Source organism: Bos grunniens, chromosome 14 (assembly GCF_055505025.1).
Source record: "Bos grunniens cultivar Pamir isolate PY7600 chromosome 14, Bosgru_T2T1.0, whole genome shotgun sequence".
Lineage (NCBI taxonomy): Eukaryota > Metazoa > Chordata > Mammalia > Artiodactyla > Bovidae > Bos > Bos grunniens.
This window is the reverse complement of record NC_141178.1, coordinates 42,973,657-42,987,117: the sequence shown is the minus strand read 5'-3', so window position 1 is coordinate 42,987,117 and position 13,461 is coordinate 42,973,657. Positions and strand designations below refer to the sequence as shown.

Sequence of the window (13,461 nt, the reverse complement as noted above, 5' to 3'; positions counted from 1 at the left end):
TTGAGTGCAGCACTTTCACAGCATCATCTTTCAGGATTTGAAATGGCTCAACTGGAATTCCATCACCTCCACTAGCTTTGTTCATAGTGATGCTTCCATGGCCCACTTGACTTCACATTCCAGGATGTCTGGTTCTAGGTGAGTGATCGCACCATCATGATTATCTTGGTTGTGAAGATCTTTTTTGTACAGTTCTTCTGTGTATTCTTGCCATCCCTTCTTAATATCTTCTGCTTCTGTTAGGGCCTTACAATTTCTGTCCTTTATTGAGCCCATCTTTGCATGAAATGTTCCCTTGGTATCATAATTTTCTTGAAGAGATCTCTAGTCTTTCCCATTCTGTTGTTTTCCTCTATTTCTTTGCATTGATCACTGAGGAAGGCTTTCTTATCTCTCCTTGCTATTCTTTGGCACTCTGCATTCAGATGCTTATATCTTTCCTTTTCTCCTTTGCTTTTCACTTCTCTTCTTTTCACAGCTATTTGTATGGCCTCTCCAGACAGCTATTTTGCTTTTTTGCATTTCTTTTCCATGGGGATGGTCTTGATCCCTGTCTCTTATACAATGTCACGAACTTTCTTCCATAGTTCATCAGGCACTCTATCAGATCTAGGCCCTTAAATCTATTTCTCACTTCCACTGTATAATCATAAGGGATTTGATTTAGGTCATACCTGAATGGTCTAGTGGTTTTCCCTACTTTCTTCAACTTAAGTCTGAATTTGGCAATAAGGAGCTCATGATCTGAGCCACAGTCAGCTCCCAGTCCTGTTTTTGCTGACTCTATAGAGCTTCTTCATCTTTGGCTACAAAGAATATAATCAATCTGATTTCAGTGTTGACCATCTAGTGATGTCCTTGTGTAGAGTCCTCTCGTGTTGTTGGAAGAGGATGTTTGCTATGACCAGTGCGTTCTCTTGGCAAAACTCTATTAGCCTTTGCCCTGCTTCATTCCTTCAGCACCAATAATCAGAGGCTAGACAAAATGAACCCCAAATATCTATTATAACACTAGGATTTGTATGATTTCAAGGAAATAATACTAATAAGTTCAAATAATATATTTGAATAATAAGTTGCTGCTTTAGAAAAGTACATAGATTCTCAGCAATACAGTTTGTGGGTCCTCCAGTGGCTCAGATTGTAAAGAAACTGTCCGCAGTGCAGAAGACACAGGTTTAATCCCTGGATTGGGAAGATCCCTTGGAGAAAGGAATGACTACCCACTCCAGTATTATTGCCTGGGAAATTCCATGGACAGAGGAGCCTGGGAGGCTACACAGTCCACAAGGTCGCAAAGGGTCAGACACGACTGAGTGACTAACACTTTCATTTTCACTTTTTTTTCAGAGCTGAGAGAAAATATTGAAGGTAGAAGTTGAATGAACAGTTTTTATTATGATGACACAGCATGAATGTCTTTTTTTAATTTTCTATTTAAACTAAAAATTAAGTTTTTTATTTTACCTCTCAAAATCCAGGGAACTTAGACTGAACCAAAAGAACTAACATAATGCTCGATACAGTCACGACAAACTACATGGGTGACTGCACGATCACATGTACTTGAATGTACACCATCCGTTGTAGAGTTACCAAAAATAATAACAGGTTCATAACACAGCATACTTGATAGAACAGACAACTACAAATTTCATATAACCTGCACATTTCATGATATTTATTATTTTCTAGTTACTTTGATGGAAATGTATAAGAATTAACTTGTATCTATTATAAATGTCTTTTTGTCATTCATAAAACCAGAAATATTTATAGTTTCAGATAATTTTTATTAAATTTAGGTTTTTACAAATCTGTGGTTCTCAAATACATTTTATATGTGTTCATCTACTTAAGTATTCAGCAAGTAATGACAGAGTACCAATTATGTGTCAGATATCACACTAGGTGCTATGGATAAGATGGTAGACAGGTACAGTTCTATACTAAACTAAATGGTTGTTGTTCAGTTGCTCAGTCGTGCCCAACTCTTTGTAACCCCACGGACTGCAGTACGCCATGCTTCCCTGTCCTTTACCATCTCCCAGAGCTTGCTCAAACTCATTTCCATTGCGTTGGTGATGCCATCAATCCATCTCATCCTCTGTCGTCCCCTTCTCCTCCTGCCTTCAATCTTTCCCAGCATCAGGGTCTTTTCCAATGAGTCAGTTCTTCGCATCAGTTCGGTTCAGTTTAGTCACTCAGTCGTGTCTGACTCTGTGACCCCATGAACCGCAACATGCCAGGCCCCCCTGTCCATCACCCAGAGTCCACCCAAACCCATGTCCATTGAGTCGGTGATGTCATCCAACCATCTCATCCTCTGTAGTCCCCTTCTCCTCTTGCCCTCCTCCTGAATATCTTGATTAAATAAATTAAATTAAATGAGCCTTATATATTAAATTGTATATTTCATGTGGCAGTGGAATTTTTGAGATATAGAATTTTTCTAAGACTACCTAGTGTTTAGAGAAGGAAATGGCAACCCACTCCAGTGTTCTTGCCTGGAGAATTCCTTGGACAGGGGAGCCTGGTGGGCCACAGTCCATAGCATCTCAAAGAGTCAGACACATCTGAAGTGACTTAGCAGGCACCTATGCACCTATGCACCTAATATTTTGTTTAATAAAAGTCAATGATTGTAAAGTTGGGTGAGGAAAAGAAGACATATGAGTTGATGAGAAATAATAAAAAGTGGTAGGATAAATCACTTGTAGGACCAAAACAGATCAAAGAATGATATGAGTGCACTACTAAAAGAGCATTAGCTGAAAGTAATAGGTTGTGCTCAGAGAATGAAATCTTTGAAAGTCAGATTCTCTTGGTGATAGGAGATTCTTTACCAGAGTCATATATGAATGGGGTCTCTCTTCTCTGATATTTGAAGGTCAAGACCGTTTATTTGCTAATGTCATCTGACATATACTAGGCTTCCCTGGTGGCTCAGTGGTTAAAGCGTCTGTCTTCAATGCAGTAGACCTGGGTTCAGTCCTGGGGTCAGGAAGATCCCCTGGAGGGGGAAATGGCAACCCACTTCAGTATTCTTGCCTGAAGAATCCCATGAATGGAGGAGCCTGGTGGGCTATAGTCTGTGGGATTGCAAAGAATCAGACATGACTGAGCGAATTCAGCCAGCCAGCCAGCCAGGGCTCCCACAATCCATCAGGCCTGTTTTCACTCATCTTTAATAATAAACAAGGTTCAAATTATTTTTCTCAGGACAGCCTCAGATACCATTAAATCCCATTAAATAAGAGGATATAAATGAATATTTCCATAGAAATGTTGCATTTATTTATTTCTTTGTGCCCGACTCTTGTATAGCCAAGAAACCCATAACTGTTGGAATCTAATCCGCATTGATATTAAGTGGCAATGTGCCTACCATGTAATATGTGTTCAGTAAATATTTATTGACTTTTGGCTGTTGACTAACTGATGATGTAATCACATGAAACCAGAAACAGCATAAATCCTTACACTTTTATGAGTGGAACTAATCTTTTCCTTCAGGAGAACCAGGGAGGGATAGGAGAAGAATGATGTGCTGTTAGTGACATTCCATTATCAAAGCTGAATGGGGTGAGGGGGTCAGTGGGTGGAGGTTAAACCTCTGCAACTAGCTGCCTGTCTTTTTTGTTGCAACCACAGGAAGTTGCAGAGAATATGAAAAAGGTAGCAATCTCTTTCCAGGGTGATTTCAAAATATTTTGAGGATAGCTGCTGCTGCTGCTGCTAAGTCGCTTCAGTCGTGTCCAACTCTGTGAGATCCCGTAGGTGGCAGCCCACCAGGCTCCCCTGTCCCTGGGATTCTCCAGGCAAGAACACTGGAGTGGGTTGCCATTTCCTTCTCCAATGCAGGAAAGTGAAAACTTAAAGTGAAGTCGCTCAGTCACATCCAGCTCTTCACGACCCCATGGACTGCAGCCTACCAGGCTCCTCCGCCCATGGGATTTTCCAGGCAAGAGTACTGGAGTGGGGTGCCATTTGAGGATAGCACCAAGATCTAAAATGTGTGGGTGTTCTGTTGCTCAGTCATTTCTGACTCTTCATGACCCCATTGACTGTAGCCAGCCAGGCTCTACTGTCCATGGGATTTTCCAGGCACGAATACAGGAGTGGGTTGTCATTTCTTCCTCCAAGGGATCTTCCCAAACCAGGGATTGAACCTGGGTCTGCTGCATCTCCTGCATTGGCAGGCAGATTCTTTATCACTAAGTCTCCTGGGGATTAATTAAGGTATTTGAAGAACTGTCACCAAAACATCTAATCATTTTAATATCTTTTTGTACTTCACTATTTCTTTTCACTCTTCTTCAAAATTCTCCAAATTAATGGGACTACTTGGGTCATTAGCTGGTGGTACAATTTTCTTTAGTCTGGTGATATAAGAGATGGTAGCAAGGAAACTACATTTTTAAGAATAGAAAAGGAAAAAGAAACTTTTGTATTTATAGCTGGGGCTAAAGCAAATTTTCTGAAGTAAATAGGGTTTTTATTACCTTAATATTTTGTATAATTTAAATATATCTATATAGTCACTTAGCAGAGATGAATATTAAGCACATATTGTTCTTCAGTGGTAGAAGGGAAATTTAGTATTAGCTCTATTGTTCAGCATGGGATTTTTTTCCTACCCAAAACAGTACAGTAGGTTTTAAGGAACAACATGAACAGCTCATTCACATGCTGCTACTTGGAATTCTACACTAAGGAATTAAGTAAAAATGAATCAATTAAATCTAGAAATTCTTAAGTGCATTCACCAAGTTTCATATTTAAAACCAGATTTCAAATGTTTGGAATCTAAGAATAACACTGAGAAAGCAAATTCAATAATATTATTATAAACTTTATGAAAATACAAAACGTGTGTTAGCCTAAAATAAAACCCACATTCCTCAGCTGACTAGGAGTAATTCTGTGGGAGCACAGACTCAGAGTTTTTTCTTTAAAAAATTCATGTATTTCTAATATTCTAGAAGTGCTGCTGCTGCTAAGTCACTTCAGTCGTGTCCGACTCTGTGCGACCCCAGAGACAGCAGCCCACGAGGCACCCCCATCCCTGGGATTCTCCAGGCAAGAACACTGGAGTGGGTTGCCGTTTCCTTCTCCAATGCAGGAAACTGAAAAGTGGAAGTGAAGTCGCTCAGTCGTGTCTGACTCTTGGCGACCCCATGGACTGCAGCCTACCAGGCTCCTCCGTCCATGGGATTTTCCAGGCAAGAGTACTGGAGTGGGGTGCCATCGTCTTCTTCAATTCTAGAAGTACGGGTAACTAATTCCAAAGTGCATTATTATAAAGATCTTTACATGATACATATTATAAACTCTCTTAGAAAGTAAAGGGAAATGAACAACTACAGGAAATTCAGTAGCATATGAAGAAAAATAACGTTTTATAGAAAGGTCTAAAATATTTTCTCCTGTGCTCAGCTTCTGATCCTTCACATAGAAATGAGGCTATTGGACCTAATTGTCACCAAGAGACATAGGAGAAGCCAAGAGTAGTGATTGCAGTACATCAGGACATGGGATTCAAGGAAGCTATATGCCATCTTTTGTCAGTTGTACAGATTCCAAACTAATCTCTTCAAAAAGCTATTTATGTACCTGTCATTCTCCCTGATCAGACGGTACACTCCTTTAGACAAAGGATGTTTTGATCATCCTTTTACATCCACCTCTGAACCTAGCACTACGTCTAGTTCTGAATAGGTCTTCAATAAATGTTGCAGGGATTGCATTTAATCAATATTGTCAAATAAAAGGTAAAAATCTAAAGTACTACTGAATGCGAAGAGAGCCCAATCATTAACTAATAAGTCTCAAGTGATCTCCAACTAAATGGAAGAGAGTAATTCATAATTGAGACTAAAGTAAAAAATTAAGCTGGAAACAATCATGGATTATTATTAGCAAAATGATTGGAAAGTTAAAAACAGAAAATTTTGGACAAATTTACTCCAAATTGGAGGCTAATGAAAATGGTTAGTGGTGAAATGAAGGATGAGGGGACAATCTGAACTTGAAATATTTGGAGAACAGTGCTAGCCTTAGATCATTAATTGCTGTTGTATGGAAAGGGGATAAGACAACCAAAAACCTAGGAAAGACGATATATTTCTGTCTTTGTATTAAAGGATATTACCCATCAGAAAGGTCAGAATATTACAGTAAACAAATAGTAAATGTAATTAAATTTTGAACAAAGACAGGATGTCATATCTAAGGATGCACAGATGAGAGAATAATTTTCAAACATTCAGTGACTTAGGATTCCAACTTTTCCCCTCCCACTTAACATTTTAAACACATCTTTAAAAGATCAGCTAGGAAAGACTACAATGAACTTTAAAGTTAAAACAATTCTGATTGTTTTGAACTCCCCTGTTTTTCTCTAAACTCTAGGCATATCCTGTTAGCTCAGAACATTGGACTGTTTCTATATTGCTCAGAGTTGGAAAATTTCAATTTATTTACAAATATTTAAATAGTGTTTTGTTATACTCCAAGCATTCTATATGTTTTAGGAAATTCTCTTATTTAATTCTCATAATGTTATAATAGAGATATAATTAATAGTGTTTCTCTTTACCAAAGAGGGACCCTGAAGTGTTTAGAAGATCAGTAACTTGGCCACAGCCGTGCATTAGTGAGTGGTGGCTCCAGGTTCCCATGCTCAGCTCCCTGATTTCTGCTCTCTCCCTTGTACTCTCATCATTTAGTGTCATACATGTCACTCAGTTGAAGGCAGAATGAACTGATCTAAAGATAATTATCCTCCAATTAAAAATAAAACAAAAGATGGCAGAAAATTGTCATAAAGCTAGACAAGATATCATGTATAAAAGTCAAGCACTGTGCTGTATACAAAGCAGTTGCTAAATAAATAGTTATTCCTCATTGGTCACTAGTTTATTGCTATAAAGAAGTTTATTGCTTCTTTTTTCTAAAATCTGCTTTCAGTTCCTCTTTTCTATTTTCTCTGCCTTTTTCTTATTCTGAAACCATAATACCTGATTGAAGAGCCTGAGCTTCAGGGCCTTTCTTAATTACCTATTGCTGCTCTAACAAATCAACACAAACTTGGTGACTTGTATGAACACGATTTTATTTTGTGTTCAAAATCAAGATATAACCCTAAAATCAAGGTTTTCATAGAGCTATATTCCTTCTGGAGACACTGGAAGACAATCTGTTTACAGATTGTCTGTAAACATACCTTTTTTACAGGTATATCTATTTACATACCTTTTCCAATTTCTAGAGACCACCTGCATTCCTTGGATCATAGCCCCTTCCTTCATCTTCAACTCACATCATTCCAACTATTTCTATCATTATATCTCACTTTCCTGATTCCAGTATCACTGTCTCTTTTTCCTGTAAATACTTCGAGATTACATTGAGTCCACCTAGATAATCCAAGATGACTTCCCCATGTCAAGGTCTTTAACTTAGTCATACCCTCGAAGTCCTTTTTAGCACGTAAAGTATCATATTCACTGGTTCAAGGGGATCAGGAAGTGGATATCTCTGGAGACCATTACTCTGTTTACCACAGGGCAGATTGCCTCAGTTTCAATCCTGCTGTTTATTTGCTGTTTTTTCTTAAGGCAAATTACTTAAACTTCCCAAGCCTAAATCTTCTTATGTGTGAAGTCATGCTCAAAATAGGAACTTGTAGGATTGTTGTTAGGATAAGATTAGGTTGTACTGTGTATATAGAGGACCATAACAACTGTCACAGAGTAAATACTCAATAAATATCAACTATTATCGTTTGTGTTAATTTCATGTAATAGATGCAAATGCATGTTAATGAATCACAGAAATAAGTACATAAATTTAAAATGCTCACATATTAACTTACAATTAGAAGTACAACCTTGGGATTAATGATATTCTTATTTAGATAAACCAAAAAAGAACCCATGTTACAATCAGAACTTGATTGGGTGGATATAAAATCGAAAAAGCAGAGATAAACAAGACAAGTCCACTTGCCATAGTTTCTTTCAGTTAAATCTTTACTATTCAAAATGTGCTAACATAACCTGGCAGTTTTTTAATATGTAGAATTTCAAGGCTCATTCTAGACCTTCAAACAAGAGTCTGAATTTTTCTATGATTTTCAAATAATTTGTATGTACATTAAAGTTTGATCACACTGGCTATGATAGTGCCTCAGAGCCTAAAAGTGCTTTGCCTAGGTAGGCCACTTGTCTCTAGTAGTGTCCTCTGTCTCTGCTTTCATAATAGGAATTCACCACAACTATTATCCATTGAAACATTCTGTCTTTACATATGTCAATACTTTCTAAAGGAAATGTTGTTATACACGTTCCCTTTGAAGTGACTTGACACAAGTCTGTGCTGATTATTATATTCTTAAGTTCTTCAGCTCTAAACTGGCAAAGAAAGGAGAAGACTTACCTTCTGAAAGCCAAGGAATAACGATTATGAACACACCTCCAGAAATCAAGCACCCACTGCATTTCTTAATAGCGCTAATGAATTCTGTTACTAGGCTAATATTTCAAAACTTAGGTCTACAAGAAAACTCAGATAATAAAATTAATTAGTTACATTAATCCATCATAGCTAAAATTAAAAGACACTCCGTGGAAGAAAAGCTATGACAAACCTAGACAGGGTATTAAAAAGCAAAGACGTCACTTGGCCGACAAAGGTCCATATAGCCAAAGCTATGGTTTTTCTAGTATTCATGAATGGATGTGAGAGTTGGACAGTAAAGAAGGCTGAGCACCGAAGAACTGATGCTTTCAAAATGTTGCACCAGAGAAGACTCTTGAGAGTCCCTTGGACTGCAAGAAGATCAAACCATTCAATCCTAAAGGAAATCAGTCCTGAATATTTATTGGAAGGACTGATGCTGAAGCTGAAGCTCCAATACTTCTGACCCCTGATGCGAAGAGCAGACTCATTGGAAAAGACGGTGATGCTGGGAAATATTGAAGACAAGAGGAGAAGGGGACAACAGAGGATGAGATGGATGGATGGCATTACCAATTCAATGGACACTAGTTTGAGCAAACTCTGGGAGACAGTGAAGGACAGGGAAGCCTGGTGTGCTGCAGTCCATGGGGTTGTAAAGAGTTGGGCACAACTGAGCGACTGAACACAACAAATCATAACTAAAAATTACATTTTCAATGGGAAGTAAAGAAAAAGAACAGTATGAAAAACATTTTCTCATACTGAACAATATTACTGAAATATGCTTTTGAAATGAGAGCAAATATCAACGTATAGATTAAATTTCTCTAATGAAATGTGCCCATTGACACCAAAAGGTAAGTACGGTACAATTCATGTTTGTCTTCAAAGTGGATTGAGTCACAGGAGTCCACAATCACAAGGTGGATTGAGTATTTTTATCCTTAGAGATACAAAGACACTGACAATAATTTAGTGAATTACATTTGAATATTACTTCAATATATACTTGCTGAACACCTGTTATGGTATAAGGCTCTGTGCTGCTCACACTTGTGTCATCTAAAAGAAACTTCCCTTCCCTAAAAGGAACTTCACCAGACAAACCTGATGATAAAACAAAAGTAAGTTTATTCTTACGTTATAAGTGAGGACACTACTCTGACAGAGATTTCCTTGCCTCAGAGAAAAAAGAAGGCAAAGTTAGGATATTTATGAGATTTTGGAGTCAGTTTATGGAAGATCTTTCGACGTAGGGGTGATGGGGGAAGGGGTGACTAGCACTGAAAAATCATTATGATGTAATAATGTGTATTGGTGGACACTGCAAAGGGAAGGTCTTGAGGTGAAGGTGTACAAAGAGAAGAGACTAGAAGACTAAATAGTCGTCTAATGCTATGTATTGAAAAGTCTTGATGGCTTGATGTTCATTTAAATGATTTTTCCTGGAAGCTTCTAAATGAACAATAAAGTTACCTTCAACTTATCTTCCCGGTCACGAGTTTCCTGGAACAGTAAACGTATGTTGGTTGATGAAGACAATGGAATAGTAAAGTGATATTGGTGAAGACAGCCTAATGGTGGAGTACAGTTATGTTAATGTAGAGAATAAGCTGTGTGCTGTAGGTGGTTTCAGCTTTCATTCGAGTGACTCAAAGTTAAATAGGATATAATCACTATTCTAAAAGAACATATAATCAAATATGAAAGTTTGTATTGAATACTAAAACAGATTTGTTCTGATTATAGAATGTTTAATTATTGATAAAAAGAGAAAAATATAAACAAGAAAATAAAAATCACCAAATCCCACCAACATGACAGAGCATTTGACATTTAAAATGTTTATGTGTTGTGTTCATTTGCATTTAGTTTATATGTATAGTGGCAGTTCAGATGGGGAAGAATTTGCCTGCAGTGCAGGAGACCTGGATTCAGTCCCTGGGATGGGAAGTTCCCCTGGAGAAGGAAATAGCAACCAACTCGAGCACTCTTGCCTGGAGAATTCCAGAACAGAGGAGCCTGGTGGGTGAAAGTCCATGGGATCACAAAGAGTTGGACATGACTGAGCAGCTAATACACACGTAATAAAATATATGTATTTTGTAACCAAAGTTGAATTCCCATCATCAATAAGCTTCATAGCCAGCTTTATTTTTCACTTAATTAAAAAGTCCATGAACTTTTCTAATGTTATTAAATGTTTTTTGAAAACTTGAGTTTTTAATGTCTATGTGTGTTTGTATATATTTTAACCTAATTAAGTTAGTGTCTCATGCTGAAGCATCTTTGCTTGCTCAGGGGCAATGAAAATACTTATTTGATATAACTATTTCAAAACATTTGGGTCAGTACTTCTTAGCAGCATCTGTCAATAAGGACAGAGAAAAATGGATGTAAACTTTCACTCATTTGTTGAGCTTAGATCAAAACTGCTAAAATGTAGTCATAAAATTTCTTTAAAACCTCATCTTTACCCTTTAAAATAATTTTATGACATTTCCTATAATATGTCAATGTTATTTTTTTTAATACTAAATAATTTTCTCCCAAAGTTTTGAGTAGAGTTAATTCTCTAAGGTGTTGCAAGAGCTTTTAGTATTCCTACTATAGAAGCTACGTTCTCAAGGGTATTTATAGCCCAATTTGCAAATCACGATAGCCATTATACAATTCATACAGTATTAAAATAATTATTCATAAGATTGTCTTGGATTCTGATGAAAAACAAGTCAGTGAGGAATGGAACCAACTTTAAATATTATGCTTTATTACTGCATTTCAAACAGGAGATTTGGGAAGGGGGGAAAAGGGGAACAAAACATTTGAATTGGTTGAGTCCAGTTAGATTTAGCACCAGTAGCAAGAAAGGTTTATTTGACAAGTTCAGCTGAACTGCACTGAAAGGAAGTAGGAAGACGGTCCATATCAAAAATTTAAAAATAAATAAATAAAAGGATAAAAAGAAAGAAGCAACAAGCATTACAGCAGGAAACACAGATCATAGTAAAAATGCACCTTTCGTTGTCACTATCACTCCATATTAGCAAAATGCAAATATCAAATAAAAGCAATATTGTAGAAATTTCCTACTCTAAAAAGGAAGCACTAATTTTTAAAGGAGAAGTTTTTGTTACCTTTGGAAACTTTAAGGTCCTAGACTGGTAAATATCTTAAGAGACAAGTGAAGAAACCTTAGAGTGGAATTTTGCAGTAAATATGATGAAAGCGAGAATAGCAACACATCCCTTTTCCTAAAAGAATTACAGACATAAAGAGGTCAGGAACAGGAGAAAATTAATACAAAGAGTAACACAAAACTTAGATGACTTTAAGATGCTGATGAAATTAGAGAAATACATCAGACAGAAACAGAAGGATGAAATTGCCAAAGTCATAGATTTTATTTTTTTAATAATACTGATTGAAGCTGTTCTCACTGGAGTCAGATTTCACACTTAATTCAGGATTTTAGCAAGTAGGAATACAAGAGTTTAGAAAGACCTCTACGGCTTATTTACTACTCTTTGCCAAGTTTGTACCCTTAAAGTACATCAGTTTTATACTCCCCCTCCTCCATCCTCTGCTAAATGTTGTTTTACTCTATGTTTTTTTTTATAAGTTTGACTTTTTTATGTCTCGTGTAAGTGACATCTTGTGTTTGGGTGTATGAGTGTATGCATGTGTGTGTGAGTCACTCAGTTATGTCCAACTCTGCAACCCCGTGGACTTTAGCCCAACAGGCTCCTCTTTCCATGGAATTCTCCAGGTAAGAATACCAGAGGGGGTTGCCATTTCCTTATCTGGGGGATCTCCTCAACCCAAGGATTGAATCTGGGTCTCCTGCATTACAGGCAGATTCTTCACCACCTGAGCTACCTGGGAAGCAAGTGACATCATACAGTTCTTGTTTTACTTTGTCTGACTTATCTCAGCAGAATGTGCTCAAGGTCCATTCATTTGTAGAAAATGGCAGTTTCTTTCCTGACTTTCCAGCTTTTCTGATGGCTGAGTAATACTCCATTGTGTATATATACTGTGTCCTTTCTTATCCATTCATCTATTAATGGACCCTTGGGTTGTTTCTATGTCTTGGCTATTGCAAATAGTGCTGAAATGAACATGGAGGTGAGTGTATAAAAAGGTATCAGAAAAGGCAATGGCACCCCACTTCAGTACTCTTGCCTGGAAAATCCCATGGATGGAGGAGCCTGGTGAGCTGCAGTCCATGGCGTCGCTAAGAGCCAGACACGACTGAGAGACTTCACTTTCACTTTTCACTTTCATGCATTGGAGAAGGAAATGGCAACCCACTCCAGTGTTCTTGCCTGGAGAATCCCAGGGACGGGGGAGCCTGGTGGGCTGCCGTCTATGGGGTCACACAGAGTCGGACACGACGGAATCGACTTAGCAGCAGTAGTATAAAAAGGTATAGGGACACATGAATGGACTCCTAACACATTATGAATGGAAATCAAAAGATATTAAAATAGGAGAAAGAGAGACAATTTGTAAAGTTCTCAGTAATTTGGTTTTGTTTTTGACAATTATTTTTATTTTTTATTAAAAAATATTTAATTGGAGGATAATTGCTTTACAGTGTTGTGTTGGTTTCTGCCTTACAATGACGCAAATAAAAATTTGGAGCACTTCAGGAGTTTCCATGTCATCCTTGCACAGGGGCCATGCTAATCTTCTCTGCATTATTCCAATTTTAGTATATATGCTGCCGAAGCAACCTCGTTTTATTTTTTTGACAGGAGCAGATTAAAATATAGGAAAGAAATCAATTGCACTGTAGTGGATTCCTCTTGAAGGAATAGATCCTTTTGAAATTGGAACCAATGGCTACATCTCATCTCAAAGGGATATCTCTCCCAACTGTATTTAAATTCAGTAATACGCACTTGAAAACTGGTATGGATTAACCAGAATCCTGAAGAAACAGAAACTACCTTTCAACATTCAGATATTATTCCTACTTTCTTTACTTTT

At 37.4% G+C, this 13,461-nt stretch overlaps 1 non-coding gene across 1 annotated transcript; it reads right to left on the bottom strand.

The window, feature by feature from the left end:
* Positions 1-13,101: 13,101 nt before the first annotated feature.
* On the bottom strand, positions 13,102-13,204 carry LOC147359333 (U6 spliceosomal RNA). Its single transcript, XR_015141385.1, has one exon. It is a non-coding gene; the product is annotated as a U6 spliceosomal RNA (small nuclear RNA).
* Between the last annotated feature and the right edge of the window lie 257 nt (positions 13,205-13,461).